General features: G+C 42.8%; 1 protein-coding gene across 1 annotated transcript in view; it reads right to left on the bottom strand.

Annotated features, from left to right (window-relative positions):
• Positions 1-20439, bottom strand: part of Dennd2d (DENN domain containing 2D) — a 55610-nt gene that overhangs the window by 29748 nt on the left and 5423 nt on the right. The window lies entirely within an intron of this gene.

A 20439-nucleotide genomic window follows, 5' to 3' on the forward strand; every position in this document is an offset into this window, starting at 1 on the left:
GAGAAAGCCAAAGGACAGCACGCAGGCCCTGGAACTGGCAAAAAAAAAAAAAAAAAAAAAAAAAAAGAATAAGTCAGGTTTTGGTGGCTCACACCTATAATCCTAGCTAGTTACTCAAGAGCCTAAGATCTGAAGATTGAAGTTCAAAACCAACCAAGGCAAAAAAGTCTGTGAGAGTCTATCTCCAATAAACTACTCAGAAAAGGCCAGAAGTCTTAAGCAAAATAAGCTCAGGGATGAACTCAGGCTCTGAGTTCCAGACCTAGGACTGGCAAAAAGCAAATAAACAAAAAAAAGAAAGGAAAAGTTGTCTTTCAGCTAATGTTGCCATTTACACCAGTGGTTTTGTAACAGTGCTCAAGTATCAGCAGCATCTTCAACATTACAGGCTGGCTGCGGGGTTGGAAGTTGTAGGTGGCCTGAGAAACCATGACCATTCAGTTCCCAGGTGAGCCAGCCCGGGCCATTATAAAAACTACTTAGTTTCTCACTCAAAGGAAACCAAATGCAAATTGGCAAGCTGCCAGTCCCCTGCTTATCAGGAAGCTCAGTGATAGATCTTCCTTGGTCTAGCCACAGAGTCATGTGTCAAAAGCTGTTTACCAGCTGGTGCCAGGGGAGAAGATAAAGGTGGCACCCCCAGGTTAACCGGAGGAAGCTGCCTGCTCCCCCCAAGTTGCCATGGGACTTCCTGCCGCACTTGCCAGTTCATGTCAGAGGAGAATCCTCCCCTCACAGAGGTGGGAAAGTAGAGTGTGTGTGTGTAGGACAGACCATGGCCTTAAACCTGGAGGCAGGAATTCCTGCCCTGAGATTCTGGTCTGCCATTAGAAAGTTGCTCAGGAAACTCTTTCCTTTTGTAGCATAAGGAAAGACTCTAACATCCACTGGCAGTGAGAGTTCCAGAACATTCTCTCCCATTAATTTTGGTATTTTAGTTTATTGGTGCTGGTTTTGTTTTGTTTTTTAAACTAGGTTTTGCTACTGGTTTATTTTACTAGGGCTGAGTGCTCTTGCTTAGATTTTTTGCCCAGGATTGGCCCTCTCCTATTTGAGCTATACCTCCACTCTGGCTTCTTGAAGGTTAAGTAGCAATAAGAGTCCCAGGAATTTTCCTGCCTCGGCTGCTTTTGAACTGTAATCCTCAGATCTGTTTCCCGAGTAGCTAAGATTACAGGCCAAGAGCCACTAGAACCTGGAATCCCATCCATTTTAATTGTCTCCTTTGCTTAGTTTCCACGCTTGCTTTATCCCTCCTCTTATAGGTCAGCCCAAACTTAACATTCTGCTTATTTTATTAAGCAAGTTGTCTTCCTTTCTTCTTTCCTCCTTTTCTTCTTTTTCCTTTTCCTTTTGACTTCAGTCACAAGATATTTATCTATTGTTCCTTCCCTTTCTGGAATTCCAAAGAGGCCACAATTAAGGGCAGATGGACTCAGAAGTAAAGACTGAAGGAGCCAAAAGGGACAAAATGGAGTTACTTAGGCTAGTACTTTCCTTCAGCCTTATAATCTGAAATGATGTTCTCCTTCAAATCCCTCCTGCCTTGCAACATATGCATCTGTCAACTCTTCATAATCATGATATGCCAACACCCTATCAACATGATTATACTATGCGCTTGCCAAACCTGAGCAAGGAAGAGATACTTCATAACAAATTGCTAAAAAAAAAAATCAATGATAGAGCTGATTCATCATCTGTTACTGTAGCTTGTCAGGAAGCTGAGAGCTGAATGATCTCTAAGGTTTGAGGCCAGCCTGGGCAGAAAAGTTTATGAAGTTCTTCAAAGTAACCAGCAAAAAGTAGGGCTAGGAGGTGTGACTCAAATGGTAAAATGCTAAGAAGCAAGCCAAGTGAGTGTGAAGCCTTGGATTCACACCCAAATACTACACACAAATCAGTAGCAGAAATTGTCCATTATCCTCTTCCCATCTTCCAGATCTGTGTCACATATCACTTCTTCCTACAAATAGAATTCTTGTTCACTAGAAACCCATAGAAATCCTTTGACACATCTTTATTGTATTTTTTGTTCATTGGTTTATTTGTTTTGAGATAACAGCCCAGGCTGGCCTTGATCCTATTCATAGTCCTCCTGTTTCTACTTCCTGTGTCCTAGAATTAAAGTCCTATACTTCCACGCCTGTCTGAAACAGGAGATTTAGAACTGTGCCAGCAACACAGGAAAAGAGAAGAGGGTCAGGGTCATCTGGGAGGGGATAGGGCCAAGGCCCATGGACCAGAGCCAGCTTGTCTGTGCTCCAAGCCTTCTGCATATGTGCCCTGAAGCAGGGATTCAGCGAAGATGTTCACAGGAAGTCAAAAACATTACACTTGCCAATTAGGGAAGGACAGGACTATGTTTGAGAAAAGATTGGGGGAAGGGGATAATAGAAAATACATATATAAGGAGAAATGCAGGAAGACATCACTCTGGGATTCCTCTTTGGAGAAGTCTGTTACATTTGCTTCCCACTAGCTTAGCTCTTGTAATAAATCATTTCTCTTGCACTCTGTGTTTCGGCATTCTGTTGTTTTTGTTTTTGTTTTTTTGGCAGGGGGTCATGAGGCTTGAACATAGCCTGGGTGCTGTCCCTGAGCCCTTCAGCTCAAGGCTTCCGCCCTACCTTTGGCCAAGCCTCACTTCCCATTTTCTAGAGGTTAATTGGAGATAAGAGTCTCAGGTCCTTTTGTGCACGGGCTGGCTTTGAACCTTGATTCTCAGATCTCAGCCTCCTGAGTAGCTAGGACTACAGGCGTGAGCCACCGTGCCCCACTGTGGCTTTTTGTTTTTTAAACATCTTCCTACCCTGCAAGGTTCCTGTGGGGCAAGGTGGCTCCAGTCAGGGGGTTATATTTGCCCACCTATTCCCAACAGGGAAATGGTCTGGGTGTTTTCTTTTTATTGCTCTTTGCTAAATTCTCAACTTCTTATTCTACCTTCCTCAGTTCTTTCCTTCAGTTATTTGCTGAACTGAGACAATGAACCCAATGCCTAGATGGTAACGTAACTGTCAAGGGACTAAATTACAACAGTTTAAAGGTCTACAAATGTGACTGCTATATCTCAGCCATTTTGGGGTCCCCAAGCCTCCCAGCAATAAAGTCACCAAATACTCAGTGAAGGTAGCTCAGAGTCACTTTAGTAGCAGCATAGCCGCTACTCTCCACCTTCAGGCTGATGAGAGCAGCCCTGACCTTCCATGGGGCTGAACTTTTAAAGGAGAGCACCAAACACAGATGGGCCTGGTCACCAGGAAAACACCACACGCAGGTGGTCAAGCGGTTTTACAAAAAGCAAAAATAGAATTAGACAGCTAATCCTGACAGGTTTCTACAGTGACAACGTCACAACCACATTTTAAAGCCTGCTTTAGCTTTGGCTGATGAGAACGTGATTTGGGTTCAAAAGCAAAAAGACTATTTTTGGTGTCTTTTAGTAATCACTTAATAAGGACCTGATAGCTTCTCTGAGATGCACATGACTACTAGATAAAAGTATAGGAATGTTGTATCACTAAAGCTTGACAGACTTCTCACCTGCACCGACTCTAAATCTAGGAATATGATAACATCAGAATTCTGTAGAAGATATTTCCTTCTGTTGCTACAGCTACATCTACCTTAAAGGACAGTATCTAAGCCTTGAATTCAAGTTCCAATACCAGCACCAAGAAAACAAAACAGCCTAAGAGGCTGGCTGGACTGAAAGAGCTTGGTTTCATAGACAGAGGAAGATGAAAACAAAGAACAAAAATCACTGCCTTAGCCAGGTGCCAGTGACTCATGCCTGTAATCATAACTACTCTGGAGGCTGAGATGTGAAGGCCAGTCTGGGCATGAAAGTTTGAGAGACTCTTATTTGCAATTAACCTCCAGAAAACTGGAAGTGGCACTGTAGCTCAAGTGGTACAGCACTAGCCTTGAGCTGAAGAGCTCAGGGACAGTGCCCAGGCCCAGAGTTCAAACACCATGACCAAACAAAAACAAAAACAGATTGCCTATTTCAAAGTTAATTTCCTTGTAAGCGTAATAACTTGACAAGCTTAGTTGTCAAATTGTTTTTGTAAAAACTGCTTAACTTTCTCCACCACCTGCGTGTTGTTTCATCCTTGTGGTGGTTGACTGTGGGCATCATAAGGTGACCACCACCTGAGTGTGGTGTTTACCTTTAAAAGCTCAGCCCCCCCCCCCCTTGGCCGGGAGTTTGGCCTAGTGGTAGAGTGCTTGCCCAGCATGCACGAAGACCCGGGTTCAATTCCTTGGTACCACATACTTAGAAAAAGCCGGAAGTGGTGCTGAGGCTCAAGTGGTAGAGCTCTAGCCTTGAGAAAGTCCAAGGACAGTGCTCAGGCCCTAAGCTTAAGCCCAGGACTGGCAAACAAACAAACAAACAAACAAATAAATAAAAGCAAGCTCAGCCCCACAGAGGGTCAGGGCTGCTCTCTATCAGTCCAAAGGTGGAGAGTGGTCGCTGGGCTGCTATTAAACCGACTCCTAGCTCGGTTCACTGAGTGCTGGTGACTCTATTGCTGGGGGGTTCAGGGCCCCCAAAATGACTGGGATATGACAGTAGGCCTGGGGATAAAACATCGATAAGTTATCTTTCAGTTACCTTAGGCTACATTTAGATATAGAAGGATTAAGGCAGAAGAAACATGACTGTAGTGCTAACTAGTATTAGGCTGCTTGAGAATTTTTCCTGTTGTCTCTTTTTATTTCTTAGTCACCAACATCAACTCCCACCCCCCCCCACCATCCTTCCCTTTGTGCCAGAACTAGGACATGAACTCAGGGTTTTACGATCTTTTTTTTTTTTTTGGCCAGTCCTGGGACTTGAACTCAGGACCTCAGCACTGTCCTTGGGTTTTCTCAAGGCTAGAGCTCTACCACTTGAGCCACAGTACCACTTCCAGCTCTTTTCCCCCCTATGTATGTGGTACTGAAGAATCAAACCTGGGTCTTCATGAATGCTAGGCAAGTACTCTACCACTAGGCCACACTTTCTTTCTCTTTTTCTTTTTCTTTCGTTTCTTCTTTTTCTTTGTGGGTCATGAGGCTTGAGCTCAACCTGGGTGCTGTCCCTGAGCTCTCCAGCTCAAGGCTACCATACTACCCTGGGGCTTGGACGCTGTCCCTGAGCTCTTTAGCTCAAGGCTACCATCCTACCCTTGAGCCAAGCCCCACTTCCCATTTTCTAGAGGTTAATTAGAGATAAGAGTCTTGGGTCCTTTTGTGCCTGGGCTAGCTTTGAACCTTGATTCTCAGATCTCAGCCTCCTGAGTAGCTAGAATTACAGGCATGAGCCACCGTGCTCAGCTAGGCCACACTTTTAGCCCAACTTTTCTTTCTTCTCAAGGCTGGCCTTGCACTACTTGATCCACAACTCTACTTCTGACTTTTTTTTACTTCTGACTTTTTTACTGGCTAATTTAGGTAAGAGTCTCATGAAGTATAATTCAATACTGTTTTAACAAAGCCACTTTTTTTTTAGCCAACTCTTTCCCTTTTCAGTTATTCTCACATAGCATCCAGAACTATTGTAAAATCTAAACTAGAATTTTAGATTAGAACTATTAGATTCCAATTTTAGAACTATTTTAAAATCTAAAATAGAATCATTCCTTTAATAAAACTCCCATTATGGGGCTGGAGCTGTGTCTCAAGTGGTATAGAGTTTGCCTAACAAGCATTATTCTTTTCCTGGGCTGGGATGTAGCTCAGTGGCCAAGCACTGTCTAAGAAATCCCCTGTACCAAAAAGAAAAGACAGGAAAAAAAAATTAAAACCAGAGCCTGAGAGCTGTCCCTCAAGGCCAGCACTCTACCACTTTGAGCCACAGCTCCACTTCCAGGTTGGAGTACTTAATTGGTGATAAGAGTCTCAGGCTGTATTTGAACACAATCCTCAGATCTCAGCTTCCTGAGTAACTAGGTTACAGTTGTGAGCCATCCGCGCCTGGCAAACATAAGTTTAATATATATATATATATATATATATATATATATATATATATATATTAACCTGGCTGACTTAGCTGCCAAATCATTTTTGTTTTTGTAAAAATGCTTAGCCTGCTCGACCACCTGTGAGTGGTTACGACCACCTGTGAGTAGTATCATCCTTGTGGTTATTGATGTCATATGGTGACTTCCGCCTGCGTGTGGTGTTTGCCTTTAAAACCTCAGCACCAGTGAAGGTCAGGGCTGCTCTATGAGCCGAAGGTGGAGAGTAGCTGCTGCGCTGCTATTAAACTGACTCCTAGCTCAGTCTACTGAGTGCTAGTGACTCTATTACTGGGGGTTTGGGGGTCCCTCCACATGGTTGGGGTATTACATTTTTGTCTGATAGAACTGAGTCATGCATATGCCCTCAGACAGATATGGAAGATTTAACTAATCAATTCAAGGACAACTTAAAAAGTTAAGCTCTGGGGGTGGGGAGGGAAGCTATAATACTAGCTACTCAAAAGGCTAAGACCCAAGAATCATGGTTTAAAGACAATTTGGGCAGAAAAAAATCCATAAGATGCTTTTTTTCCAATTAATCAGCAAAAAGCTAGAGGTTGAGGTATACCTTAAGTGATAAAGCCCCAGCATTGAGGGGGAAATTTAAAGGACAGCAAGCACCCAGGATGAGTTCAAGTTTTAGTACTAGCAAGAAAACAAAAGCCACGTAGAAATGGTAAATTACTGAACCTGTCAACTGTCAAATACAACCTTACATCTTTTTACCTTATCTCTATACCTTTGTTATATACTGTTTGGATCTCTCAGATTCAATCATTGGAATTAAAAAGTGCCTGTACCCCAACAAATCTACAGAATATCAATAAAAAGGTGTAGATATAGACTTTATGCACACATGTATACACCACAGATACACACTCTGGTGTAAGAGACAGCACCTCCCCACATCCATTTCTCATTCATGCCCTAAGGAATTATGAAGAGCAACTTCACTCATAAGACAACATAGAGTGATGGAGGTCAAAAAAAAGCTTGCCTGCAGGCTGGATTACATCAGTCTGATTTGTTTGTTTGTTTGGCTTTTGTTGTTGTGTATGAGACAGTTTCCCTATAATAGCATAGACTGACCTCAAACTCTGTCTTAGACTCCCAAGTGTCTGAGATTATAGCTGTGCCCCATCACAACCAGCTTAGCCTTCTCTTCATGATAATATTGCATAGATAGCAATTGTACCACAGTAACAGAATTCAGTGTTCAGCCATAAACACACAAGTTGATGTTTTAAGAGCATTCCTACCATTCTATTTCCACTGAGCACAGCGCCACCAAACTAGACCCCAGAACTGTATAAATGAGCTTTACTTTTAACTTGAACACAAGTGGAAACACTCAAACACTATGGCCTTTGATTTCTTAATCTTTTTGTGTGCATGCAAACATGCCTGTGTGCATATACTTGAGCATAAGTGAGTACTGGGGAGTGCTTCCATTTTCCTTCTTGTAATAACCTGGCAGGCTTAGCTGCCAAATTGTTTTTGTTTTTGTAAAAAATGTTTAACCTATTCGACCACCTGTGTGTGGTCCAGCCTTGTGGTTATTATTGACAGGACATCATAAGGTGATAACCCAGATGTATATAGTTATGATCACCTGAGTGTGGTGTTTACCTTTGAAAGCTTAGCCCCACTGAAGCTCAGGGCTTCTCTCTATCAGCCCAAAGTTAGAGAGTAGTCACTGCACTATTAAATTGGCTCCTAGCTTGGGGTTTAGCCCCCCACCCACCAAAAAAATGGCTAGGATGTTACACTTCTGAAGGCTGGTGCCCTAACACTTGAGCCACAGCTCCATTGCCAACCTTTTGCTGAATAATTGGAGATAAGTCTCACAAACTTTTCTGCCCCAGGCTGGCTTTGAAGGAGGATTCTTAGATTGTAACCTCTTGAATAGCTAGGATTATAGGCCTGAGCTTTCTTTTCTTTTCTTCTTTCTTTCTTTTCCTCCCTTTCTCTCTTTCCCTCCTTCCTCCCTTCCTCTCTTCCTCCCTTTCTTTCATTTTCTTTTTTCTTTCTTTTTCTTTTTTTCTTGGTGCTAGCCTTAGGGTTTGAACTAAGGGCCTCAGCGCAGTCCCTGAGCTCTTTCTGCTTAAGGCTAGCATTCTATCACTTGAGCCACAGATCCACTTTCAGCTTTTTTTTTTTTTTTTTTTTTTTTTTAGGGGGAGGGAGGAAATAGTTCATTGGAGATAAGAGTTTCATGGACTTTCCTGCCTGGAGTGGCTTTGAACCATGATCATGAGTAGCTAGGATTACAGGCGTGAGTCCCTGGTACCTGGTTTCTCTTCTTTTTCAATGAGACAAAAATGTGAACATCTGGAAATAATTAGAAATTAATATTTGATAGCAGTTAGAGTAGTTAACATGCATTATCACGTTTAATTTCCTCAGGCATCCTGGGGTAGGTACTCTTATCTCATGTCATCAGGCTTTCTTGGGCTCTGTGTTACTGAAAGGCAGGGCAGGCCAAGGCCCACAGGTGGACGACCACCTCAGTCCCCTCAGTGTCCTGGCCCCATTTCCACAGCATGAGTGTCTGTGGGTAGCTTCTTTCCCAAGAGTGGCTGGTACTTACATCCTCTTTATGTTCCTCCCTCCCTCAACTCTCAGCTATGCAAATGTGGCCACCCCCAAAAGGCCCCACTAGCAGATCAGATGAGCTATCTGTGCACAACCCCCACCCTCAGAAATAGGAAGGGGAGAAACTCTTTGCCCACATCCTGCGTTGAAGTAAGGTTCTCATAGGTGGATCAACCCCCACACACATTTATGCAATGTCTCTCAGCTCACAGCAAACTTAGTAACTAAAACTCTGGGCTCCTAAGAGATCAACTGTTCCTTCATCAGCAAGGATGGGCCTGCTGGACGTGTGCAAATGAATTATCCATTTGTCATCATCATCATTATTTTGTGTGTGTGTGTGTGTGTGTGTGTGTGTGTGTGTGTGTGTGTGTGTGTGTCTGTGTCTGTCTTGTCTGTCTGTCTGTGTTGGTGTGTACTGGAGATTGAAATCAGGACCTGACTGCTTTTTTCACCCAAGACTGATTCTCCACCACTTGAGCCACAGCTCAACTTCTGGCTTTCTGCTGATTGGTTGGAGCCAGTGCTGGCTTTGGGTGATGCTCAGATCTCAGCCTTCTGAGTAGCTAGGATTACAGGTGTGAGCTGTAATAACTTGGCAGGCTTAGCTGCCCAGTTGTTTTGTTCAAATGTTTAACCTGCTTGATGACCTGCGAGTGGTTTCCACCACCTGTGTGTGGTTTCATCCTTGTCGTTATTGACTGTGGGCATCATAAGGTGACCACAGCCCGAGTGTGATGTTTACCTGTTTTTGTTTGTTTGTTTTTTGCCAGTCCTGAGCTTGAGCTCAGGGCCTGAGCACTGTCCTTGGACTTTCTCAAGGCTAGAGCTCTACCACTTGAGCCTCAGCACCACTTCCGGCTTTTTTCTATGTATGTGGTACCGAGGAATCGAACCCGGGTCTTCGTGCATGCTAGGCAAGCACTCTACCACTAGGTCAGACTCCAGGCCCATGATATTTATTTACCTTTAAAAGCTCAGCCATGAAGGTTGGGGCTGCTCTATCAGCGGGAAGGTAGAGAGTAGCTGCTGTGCTGCTATTAAACTGACTCCTAGCTGGTGTCTATTGTTGGGGGGAGTTGGGCCCTCCAAATAGCTGGGATATTCCGTAAGGTGCCTAGCTCATTTATTTTACACTTGTTCAGTCAACAGTGACACAGGGCTTTCTTTTTCGTATGTTTGTTTGTTTGTTTTTTTAGTGGGGGAGGGGAAGTGGCACAAAAGCCTAGATTAGTCTCAGATACTCAGTCCTCTTGCCTTTGCCTTCCAAGGGCTGGGATTACAGTTATTTACTACTAAACCAGGCTCTGAAGTGCTTTCCTACCCCTGGGCCTGGGCGCTGTCCCTGAACTCTTCAGCTCAATGGTACCACCCTATATATACCTTGAGCCACATGGCCACTTCCAGTTTTCTGGTGGTTAATTAGCCATAAGAGTCTCATGGACTTTTTTTTTTTTTTTTTTTTTTTTTTTTTGCCAGTCCTGGGCTTTAGCTCAGGGCCTGAGTCCTGTCCTTGGACTTTCTCAAGGCTAGAGCTCTACCACTTGAGCCTCAGCACCACTTCCAGCTTTTTTCTATGCACGTGTTACCGAGGAATTGAACCCGGGTCTTCGTGCATGCTAGGCAAGCACTCTACCACTAGGCCAAACTCTCGGCCCTCTCATGGACTTTTTAGTGCCCTGGCTGGCTTTGAACCAAGATTCTTAGATCTCAGCCTCCTGAGTAGCTAGGCTTACAGGCATGAGCCACCTCACCCAGCTTGAAGTGCTCTTTTGTTTAAAGCAAAAATTGTAGAGATATATGGGAGATGGGCAAGAAACAGCCTCGAGCTTACATCCCATTTCATGGAATGAAGAAGGATTAAAGCCCATTATTAAAGTTATTATATCAGTCCAGCCATACAAAATCTAGAATAATATTTGTGATAGATTTTAGCTCAGGATTAGCAGTAATTTCTCATGCTTCTCATAACTTCTCAGTAACGTTGGGTGTTGGGAGTGGGGGTGGGGGTGGGGCTTTCAGAGTTTAGTCCTGTACTCGCCTGGGTTTATTTAGGCTCTTAGTACCCAGCAGAGGACAAATGCCCTTCCCCTTTACTCTGAGTCCTAAGAACGCTTGAAACTTCTCTCCTGTGTCATCTTGCTGGCTAGCCCAAATGCCTTGTGCTGAGATGTCCTCAGTCTTGGACATTAACAAAAATTACAGCAAGTGTAGGCCTAAACCAGGTCCAGAAACCAAGGAGATAAGTATTGTAAGGCCTAAATTAATTTTGAAGTTTGATGAACTTCAGTAAAAAGTTATTTTTAGGCAAGCCCCCACAGAAGGTCACTCTGATCTACTCCAGGCAGTGTCTGGCAGATAGACAATGGGGTGTTTGTAGTTAAGCAAATATTTTCCTGAGACACCCCAGGTGGCGCTAACAAATCAGTAAGGAATTTGTCCTTCGACTTTCCCTGTAAAGGATCCCTTTACAGTTCCTCTCTACTAGAGTTGTTTTATGACTGTCCCACAGTTTGTAACAATCACTATGATGTATGTAAAGTCCCTGCCTACCTGAAAGAAGTGTATAAAAATGCTGTAACCCTAGGCTTGGGCTCTCAGTGTCACCGGCTGCAGTCGTGTGCAGGAGAGCAGGCTCGAGCTTGCGATAAAGACTCCCTTGCTTTTTGTATTGGTGACAGTCTCTGGTGGTCTTCTGGGTGAGGATTCAGAACTCATGTATCATAGTACCAAGCCTCAAAAATTCAAGTGAGAGTGAGACCAAAGGAGGAAGTTCTTAGAGGAACACAATGATGCAATGCCTATGTACATCTGATCATATAAAAGAATATTTATTGAGCCAGGCACCAGTGGCTCATGCTTGTAATCCTAGCTACTGAGGAGGCTGAGATATGAGGATCGTGGTTCAAGGATAGCGTAGGCAGAAAAGTCCCCAATTAACCACTCAAAAACCAGAAGTGGAGCTGTGGCTCAAAGTGGCAGAATGCTAGCTTTGAGCAAAAGAGATGAAATGAGCTACAGAAAAAGAGGGTTTTTTTTTGTTGGATTTGTTTTCTGTTTGTGTTATTCTTTTTATCTGTCTTTGGGAGGGGAGCATAGAAATGGAGGGACAAAGGGTGAATAAATGTAACTGTGGTACTCACTAGACACTGTTGAAAATGAATTATATATATTATGAGTGGAGACAGGAGGGAAAACTTAGAGAGGAAAGGAGTAACACTGTCCAAAAAGAAATGTGCTCATGGGCACGGGAGTTTTGGCTAGTGGTAGAGTGCTTGCCTAGCATGCATGAAGACCAGGGTTCGATTCCTCGGCACCACATACATAGAAAAAGCTGAAAGTGGTGCTGTGGCTAGAGTAGTAGAGCTCTAGCCTAGAGAAAGTCCAACGACAGTGCTCAGGCCCTGAGTTCAAGCCCAGGACTGGCAAGAAAAAAAGAAAAAAAAGAGAAATGTGCTCATTACCTGACTTGTATAACTGTCACCCCTCTGTACATAACCTTTATAATAAAAATGTAAAATTTAAAAAAAAAGTATAAAGAAAAGGATTAGCCACTACCAAAAAATATGTTAGGGCGCACTAGCAAAATCTATTTTGGCTGGATGTCACTAGCTCACACTTAAAATCCTAGTTTCTTAGGAGGCTGACATCTGACACATTTGAAGCCAGCCTGGCAGACAAATCTGAATGACTCTTACTTAATCAACAAAAAACCAGAAGTGGATGTGTAGCTCAAGGAGTAGAGCACCAACCTATCAGTGGAAAAGCAAGAGAATGAGAACTTGAATTCAAGCCCAAATTACTAGCACACACACAATCCATTTTGCTTTCGAGGCTTAGGAGTTATCTCCGAGCTTCTTTTGCTAAAGGCTAGTACTCTACCACTTGAGCCAGAGCTCTACCTCTATCTTTATTCAAGAAGAATTTACTCAAGGAGAATCTCCTCACAAACTTTCCTGCCCAGGCTGGCTTTGAACTTTGATCGCTGAGTAGTTAGGATTACAGGTGCAAGCCACTAGCCTCTGGCTCAGTTTGCCCTGTTTAAAACAGAATATTTTTTCTTACTTTTCCTCTTATTTTTCACTGGTGTTCTCCTTCTGCTTCCTCTTTTCAATGCGTAATCATTTCCACAGTGATCAAGGTCATAACATTATCTGTCTCCTGCTATCCAACCTTCCAGTTTTGCTGAGATAACCTGTGTTGAGACTGAGAAAATACCTTCCTTGGACACTAGTACTGAGCCATATAACCGTTGTGCTACCCACCAACTGACACCAGAGGGCGCTGCTTCTTTTGGTTACCTGCTGCTGGAGCTAGCCCAGAAATAGAGCGCTCCACCGCTCATACCTGTAATCCTAGCTACTCAGGAGGCTGAGGTCTGAGAATCTTAGTTCAAAGTGTCTCTGTGGCTCAAGGGGTAGGGTGGTAGTCTTGAGCTGAAGAGCTCAGGAACAGCGCCCAGGCCCAGAGTTCAAGCCCTACAACCGACCCCACTACCCTCCCAAAAAAGAGCGCTCTCTGCACCAAAGATTGTACTGGAGTTGGTGACAATGCCTTGAATTCCTTGCATTTATGAGACAAGAAATGAATGTCCTTATACTGGTCTGGTAAATCTCAGTTCCCATGGTGTCCCTAAACTCTCACTCATCAACCCCAATTGTTCCTGCCAGCCATTAGGGTACCTGGTGCCCACTGTAGACCTTTCTGTGGGCTTAGCTCAGGAGTCTGTCTCCTTTTCTCCTAGCCTGTAATCCTAACTACGAAGGAGGCTGAGATCTGAGGATTATGGTTCTGAGCCAGCCTGGGCTAGGAAGTCCATGAGTCTCTTACCTCTAATAAACTACTCAGAAAAAGCTTGGAAGTGGCTCTATGGCTCAAATGGTAGAGCTCTAGCCTTGAGTGACAGAGCTCAGGCCCAGAGTTCAAGCCCCAGGACTGGCAAAAAAAAAAAAAAAGCAAACAAAAGAAAGAAATGTGCTCTTTCTCTGACTTGACTTACTTAACTAATCTCCTTGAACAGCATTTTATAATAACAATAAAAATTTAAAGAAAACACTGCCAGGTGCTGGTGGCTCACACCTGTCCTCCTAGCTAGTATGGAGCCTGATATCTGAGGATTGGAGTTCAAAGCCAGTGGGGCAGAAAAGTACTTGTAAAACGCTTACCTCCAACTGGAGATATGTAGTTAATTAACCACTCAAAAAACAAAAGTGGTTCTGTGGCTCAAAGATGGTAGAGCACCAGCTCTGAGCAAAAAGAGCTCAGGGACAGTGCCTGGGCCCTGAGTTCAAGCCTCATGGTTGCCAAAAAAAAAAAAGCTGATAAAATCCAGGGTTTATTAGGGCAGGGGTGAAAGGGGTATTCCCTCCCTGTCACTGAGGGAGAGTACAGTGGAGCCTATGTTGAGAAACAGGATAGAAATGGCTGGTGTTCTTCTAACCAAGCTCACTGGAGTATTTTTTTATGAGTATGAAATATGGAACTGTTATATCCGATCAAACAGGATCTAGCTATTGAAAAGCATCCCATGCAGAAACTTAGCTAGCAAGACTTGAATCACCAGGCTTAGTCATCCCAGCTATGCAGGAAGTGTAAACAGGAGGACCACAGTCCAGGCTGGCCTAGGCAAAAAATGCAAGACCCTATTCCAACAAGAACAAAACCAAAAAGGACTGAGGACATAGTTCAAGTGACAGAACACCTGCCTAGCAAGGGCAAGATCCTGTGTTCAAATTTTAGTACTTCCAAAGAAAAAGAAGGAAAGAGAAAGGAAGTAGGGACAGAGGAAAGGAGGGATAAAAAGCAAGCAAAGCCTATAAATTATGTATCTATAGTTGTGCATCACTTAATGATGGGAAATGCATTGTTAGGTGATTTCGTTATTGTGTGAACATCAAAGCATATACTTAGGCAAATGTGTGTGGGTGTGTGTGCACACATGCTGGTAATAGGCTGGAATGGGCCTGGGTGCTGTCCTTTAGCTTTTTGGTTCAAGATGGGCACCCTATCACTGAACCCTAGCTTTTCTTTTGGCTTTTTACTGGTTGACCAGAAATAAGAATCTCTTGGATTTTTCTGCCTGGGCAGGTTTCAAAACTCAGTCCTCAGATCTCACCTCAGCCTCTAGAGTACCTAGGATTACAGGTTTGGGCCGCCTGCACCTGGCTGTATCTGTATTTTGATGACATGAAAGGATGGTTCAATATAAATGTTTGAGTATGCAGGAAAAAGAAAGTGTAAGGAAAGACAAAGAGAAAGAGAGAGAAGGGGGACAGAGGAGAAAAAGCTACATACCAAGTTTAGGAGTAGTTTATTTTTCTTTCTTTTCTTTCTTCCCTCCTCTCCTTCCTCTTCCCTCCCTTCTTTTCTCTTTCCTTCCTGCTCCCTCTCCCTCATTTCCTTCCTCCCTCCTTTCTATTTGTTGCTTGCTTGCTTTCTTCTTGCCAGAAGTGGGGCTTGAACTCAGGGCCTCCCTTGGTTTTCTCACTCAAGGCTGGCACTCATTAATTGAGCCACTCCTTTTCTGGCATTCTGATTAGTTGGAGATAAGACTTTCACAGAATTTCCTGATTGTGCTGGCTTCAAACCAGGATCCTCAGCTTTCAGTATTTGTGTGTATGTGTGTGTATTGTGGGGCTTAAACTCTGGTCTTGGGCATTGTACCTGAGCTCTTCAGCTCAAGGCTACCGCCCTACCCCTTGAACCACTTCCGGTTTTCTGGTGGTTAATTGGAGATAAGAGTCTCCTGGATTTTAGTGCCGGGGCTGGCTTTGAACTTCAATCATCAGATCTCAGCCTCCTGAGTAGCCAGGATTACAGGCATGAGCCACCATGCCTGGCTCTAAGTCTTTGAGTAGCTACAATAACAGGCATGACCCACTAGTACCTGTCACCATGTTTTTATTTACTTATGTTTTGAAGAGAATGGGTACTTTCATTTTCTGCTTTCCATACTTATATCTCCTTTAGAATTTGGATATAACACACATGTGTACAATTAAACTTTTAAATCTCCATTTTGGAAGGGAAACAAAACAACTTATATACTTATTTCTCCATTAAAAGCATACATTACTGGAAAGCTGAGATCGAATGATATTGAGTTCCTTTTGCTTTACTGTTTTATATAGCAGCCAAAGGAGGGTACCCTTAGGAGAGGAACACAGGGTACACTGCCTATGTGAATCTGGTCCTATAAAATATCACCAGGCAAGGGTGGCTCAGGCCTGTAATCCTAGCTACTCAGGAGGCTGAGATCTGAGGATCACAGTTGGAAGCCAGGAAGGGCAAGAATGTCTGTGAGACTCATTCAAATTAACCACCAGAAAACCAGAAGTGGTACTGTGGCACAAAATGGGAGAGCACTCATTCTAAGTGGAAAAGCTCAGGAACAGAACCCAGGCCCTGAGTTCAAGACCCACAACTGACAAAAAATATTTCTTGAAATAACTCCAGAAAATGGAAACAAAGGTTTTTCTCTTTCGTTGCTTTCTTTTCTTTTTGCCTTGTTTATCTGTCTTTGGGAGGCTCAGGATGGGACACAGAAATGGAGGGACAAAGAATGAACAAATGCACTATGGTGACAATGAACTGTACAACTTGGGGGTGGGGACAAGAAGGGAAAACTGGAAAAGAGTGAAAGAAGGGATGGCATTGTCTAAAAGGAAATGTACTCTTTACTTGGATAATAGAACTGGAACCCCTCTATATATCACCTTTACCATAACAGTAAAAAATTAAAAAGAAAAAGCAATATACAACTTGGACCTGTTTGAGTAAGACTTGTTTAGGATCTATTTAAGAAAAACTTGGACTTGTGTAGGAAAAAGGTTTACACATGATGTCGATAAATGAAAGTTTAAATCTGATTGTTGGTTTCCTCCTCTCATCAGGGCACAAGTCTACAATTCTCTACAGTTAAAATGAAAGAGAAAAGACACATCACTTTGTCCACTGACATAAGACATAATTTTCAGGAAAGGGGAGATAAATCATGAATGGTTCTCTAAATATTTTGCCAGTGGACCCAGTCACTTGTTAAAATACTGAGATGGATATCTGCAAAGAAATGCAAACAAGTTTTCAACTCACATGCACATTTTGAAATGATAGGGTTATCCTTCTTTATATAAGGGAAAGACAAAGTGGATCAAAAACCTCAACGTCAGACCTGAAACTTTGAAATTATTGCAAGAGGGAGCAGGAGAAACACTAGGATGCATAGACAGAAGCAGAAACCATTTAAAAAGAGTCCTAGGGGCACAGCAGATAGGAGAGAGACTTGACAAATGCGATTACATCAAAATAAAAAGAATTTTCATGGCAAAGGATATAGTTACTACACTAGAAAGATACCCAATAGACTGGGAGAGGATCTTTACCACCAGTTCTTCTGACAAAGGCCTAATGTCCAAAATATACAAGGTATTCAAGAAATTAACCCCTCCTAAAGCCAATAAACCAATCACCAAATGGGCCAAGGAGCTAAGGAGAGACTTCTCAGAAGAAAGATAAGAATGGCAAAGAAACAAATTAGGAAAAGTTCCACATCCCTCTATCCATAAAGGAAATGCAAATCAAACTAACTCCAAGATTCCATCTCCCCTCAGTTAGATTGGCCAATGGTCGAACAATAACAAATGTTGGTGGAGACGTGGGAGAAAAGGAATCCTATTGCACCATTGCTGGAATTTAAACTAGTACTACCACTCTGGACAGCAGTCTGGAGATTCCTTCAGAAACGAAATGTAGCACTGCCTCACAACCCAGCCATGCCACCCCCAGGCATCTTCCCAGAACATCATAACCCAGGTTACCATAAAGATACTTCCATATGTATGTGCATTGTTGCAATATTCACAATAGCCAACTTATGGAAGCAGCCCAGATGCCCTATAATGCATGAATGCATCAAAAAATGTACCTATGGTACACCATGGAATTTTACACAACCATTAGAAACCAATACGTCATTTGCAGGGAGATGGATGGACCTAAAACAAATCATGTTAAGTGAGGTAAGTCAAGAGACAGATTCTCTCAAATGTGGAAGTTAGATCTAAAACACATAGGGATATGATAAATTATACAGGACTCTAGGCATTTATACACAGTGAGACTGAAGGAGGATACTCTTAGGGGAAGAACATAAGGACATAATACCTCTGTGCTTCTGATCATATTAAATATTTATAGAAATGAATTACAGGAAATGGAAATAAGAGGGTTTTTTTCCCTTTGTCTTATTTGTTCATTTATTTATCTTGGAAGGGTAAGGGAGGCACAGAAATGGAAGGACAAAGGATGAACAAATACAGCAGTGGTATTGTTGACACTGTTGAAAATGAACTACACAACTTGTGCGTAGAGATGGAGGGGAGAAACCAGAAGAGAGCGAGGGAAGGGGTGACATTGTCCAGAAGGAAATGTGCTCACTACCTGACTTATGAAATCGTAGTCCCTTTGTACATCACTTTTATAGTAACAACCAAAATATTTAGTAACTTTATAAAAAAAAAAAAAGAAGAGAAATATCTACTGTAAAAGGGAAAGACCCCAGTTCGGACTAACAAAGAATACCAAATTGGGGTCAAGAAGCTGGAGGTTGCTGGTCAAAGTAGTTTGTGCCTGTAATTCCAGCTACTTGTGAAATATAGTATGAGAGGACTGTGATTTAAGATCACCCTGGGCAGAACATTAGTGAGGCCCTCTTTCAGCGTGGAACAGTTTGATTCCCAGTTACACAGTAAGCATAGTTAGAATGATCCTAATCCATAAGTCAACCCTGGACAAAATGTATGAAATTCTGTTTGAGATTAACAGCAAATGAACGAAAACCGAAGGTCTGGGAGTATGGCTCAAGTGGTAAAGTGCCTACCTAGCAAGTGCAAAGCTGTGAGTTCAAAATCTCACTACAACCAAGAGGGGACAGGGAGAAGTGGAGGAAGAGGTAGAGGAAAAGAGGGGGAGCCCAATAAGTTAACACCCCATAACAAATAAACCAATCAATAAATAGGCAAGAGACTAAGAGAGACTTCTCAAGAGACTTAAGAATGGCATGAGGAAATGCTTAATATCTGTTGCAAATCAAGACAACTTTGAAGCTTCATCTCACGCCAGTTAGATTGGCCAACACCAAGAATGTGAACAACAACAATTGCTGGCATGGCTATGAGGAAAAGGGAATCCTACTGCACTGTTGGTAGGAATGTAAACTAGTACAACTGCTCTGGCAGGCACTTTGGAGGTTCCTGAGGAAACTAAACACGGAACTTCCCTACTATGCTGCCATACCACTCTGAGCATCTACCTATATCACGACAATCCTGGATGTGGTAAAGGCACTGACGCATCCATGTTTACTGCTGCACTCTTCACAATAGCAAAGTTATAGAAACAGCCCAGATACCCTACAACAGATGAGTAGATCAATAACATGTGATATATATACACAACAAGGGAATTTTACTCATTCGTTGAAAAGAATAACATGTCATTTGCAGGGAAATGCATGTACCTAGGACAATTCATGCTAAGTGAGGTAATCCAAGCTGAGAGAGACAAACAGCAGATGTTTTCTCTCATGTGTGGAAGCCAGCTCTAAAATGTACCTGGACATGATAACCTGTATAGTGTTCTAGGCATTCACACACAGTCAGATTAAGGGAAGACAAGCTTAGGGGACGAACACAATGTGTAACTTCTTTGAACATTTATTTATTTATTTATCTATTTATTTATTTATTTATTTTGCCAGTCCTGGGCTTGAACTCAGGGCCTGAGCACTGTCCTTGGATTTTCTCAAGACTAGAGCTCTACCACTTGAGCCTCAGCACCACTTCTGGCTTTTTTCTATGTATGTGGTACCAAGGAATCGAACCCAGGTCTTCATGCATGCTAGGCAAGCACTTTAACCACTAGGCCAAACTCCCGGCCCTTCTTTGAACATTTAAACTACTGTTTATGGAAATGAATTCCATGGAAACGGGAACATGGGTATTTGTTGCTGGTATTGGTGTTGGTAGTGTTTGTTTTTGCTTTGGGTATTGTAGGGGGTACAGAAAGGGAGGGAGGAAGAGTAAACAGTGCAGTCATGCATTATGAACTATAGAACTTGTGGGCAGGGATGGGAGGGGGAGCCTGGGGAAGGTGAAGGAAGGGGTGACACCATATGTGATGACATTGTCCACAAATAAAGAAATGTACTCATTACCCGACTTAGGAAATGGTAACCACTCTATACAATGCTTTAATAATAATAAAATTATTAGAAAGATACATGAGTATAGGCTATTTTTTCTTCTTAAGAGGCTCATACCTGATATGTGGGAAATGACATGCCAGCAGTTCACAGTATACAAGAAAGTTCTTGGAACTGATATTAGTGAGAGAACTGAGACTGAAAAGACAAGAGACAGGATGATAAAGAGGGGCTGGGTGCAATGCCTAGTGGTAGAGTACTCACCTAGCATGCATGAAGCCCTGGGTTCGATTCCTTGGCACCACATACACAGAAAAAGCTGGAAGTGGTGCTGTGGCTCAAGTGGTAGAATGTTAGCCTTGAGGAAAGCCCAAGGACAGTGACCAGGCCCTGAGTTCAAGCCCCAGGACTGGCAAAAACAACAAACAAACAAAAAAACAGCAAAAATATTATAGAGACTGAAAAGGAAAGTGAGGACTGGGTGTATGCTGTGCTGTGAGGATCTGATCTTTGAATCTGGGGCACAATTCCATTTTGATTAACACATGTTAAATATTTCTTTTTGTTTTACATAGTGCTTGTACTTTAGAACTGCACAGTCAAGTTGAGTTGGCAGACCTATACATCAAAATA

Source organism: Megascapheus bottae, chromosome 6 (assembly GCF_031878675.1).
Source record: "Megascapheus bottae isolate mThoBot1 chromosome 6, mThoBot2.hap1, whole genome shotgun sequence".
NCBI classification, from domain to species: Eukaryota; Metazoa; Chordata; class Mammalia; order Rodentia; family Geomyidae; genus Megascapheus; species Megascapheus bottae.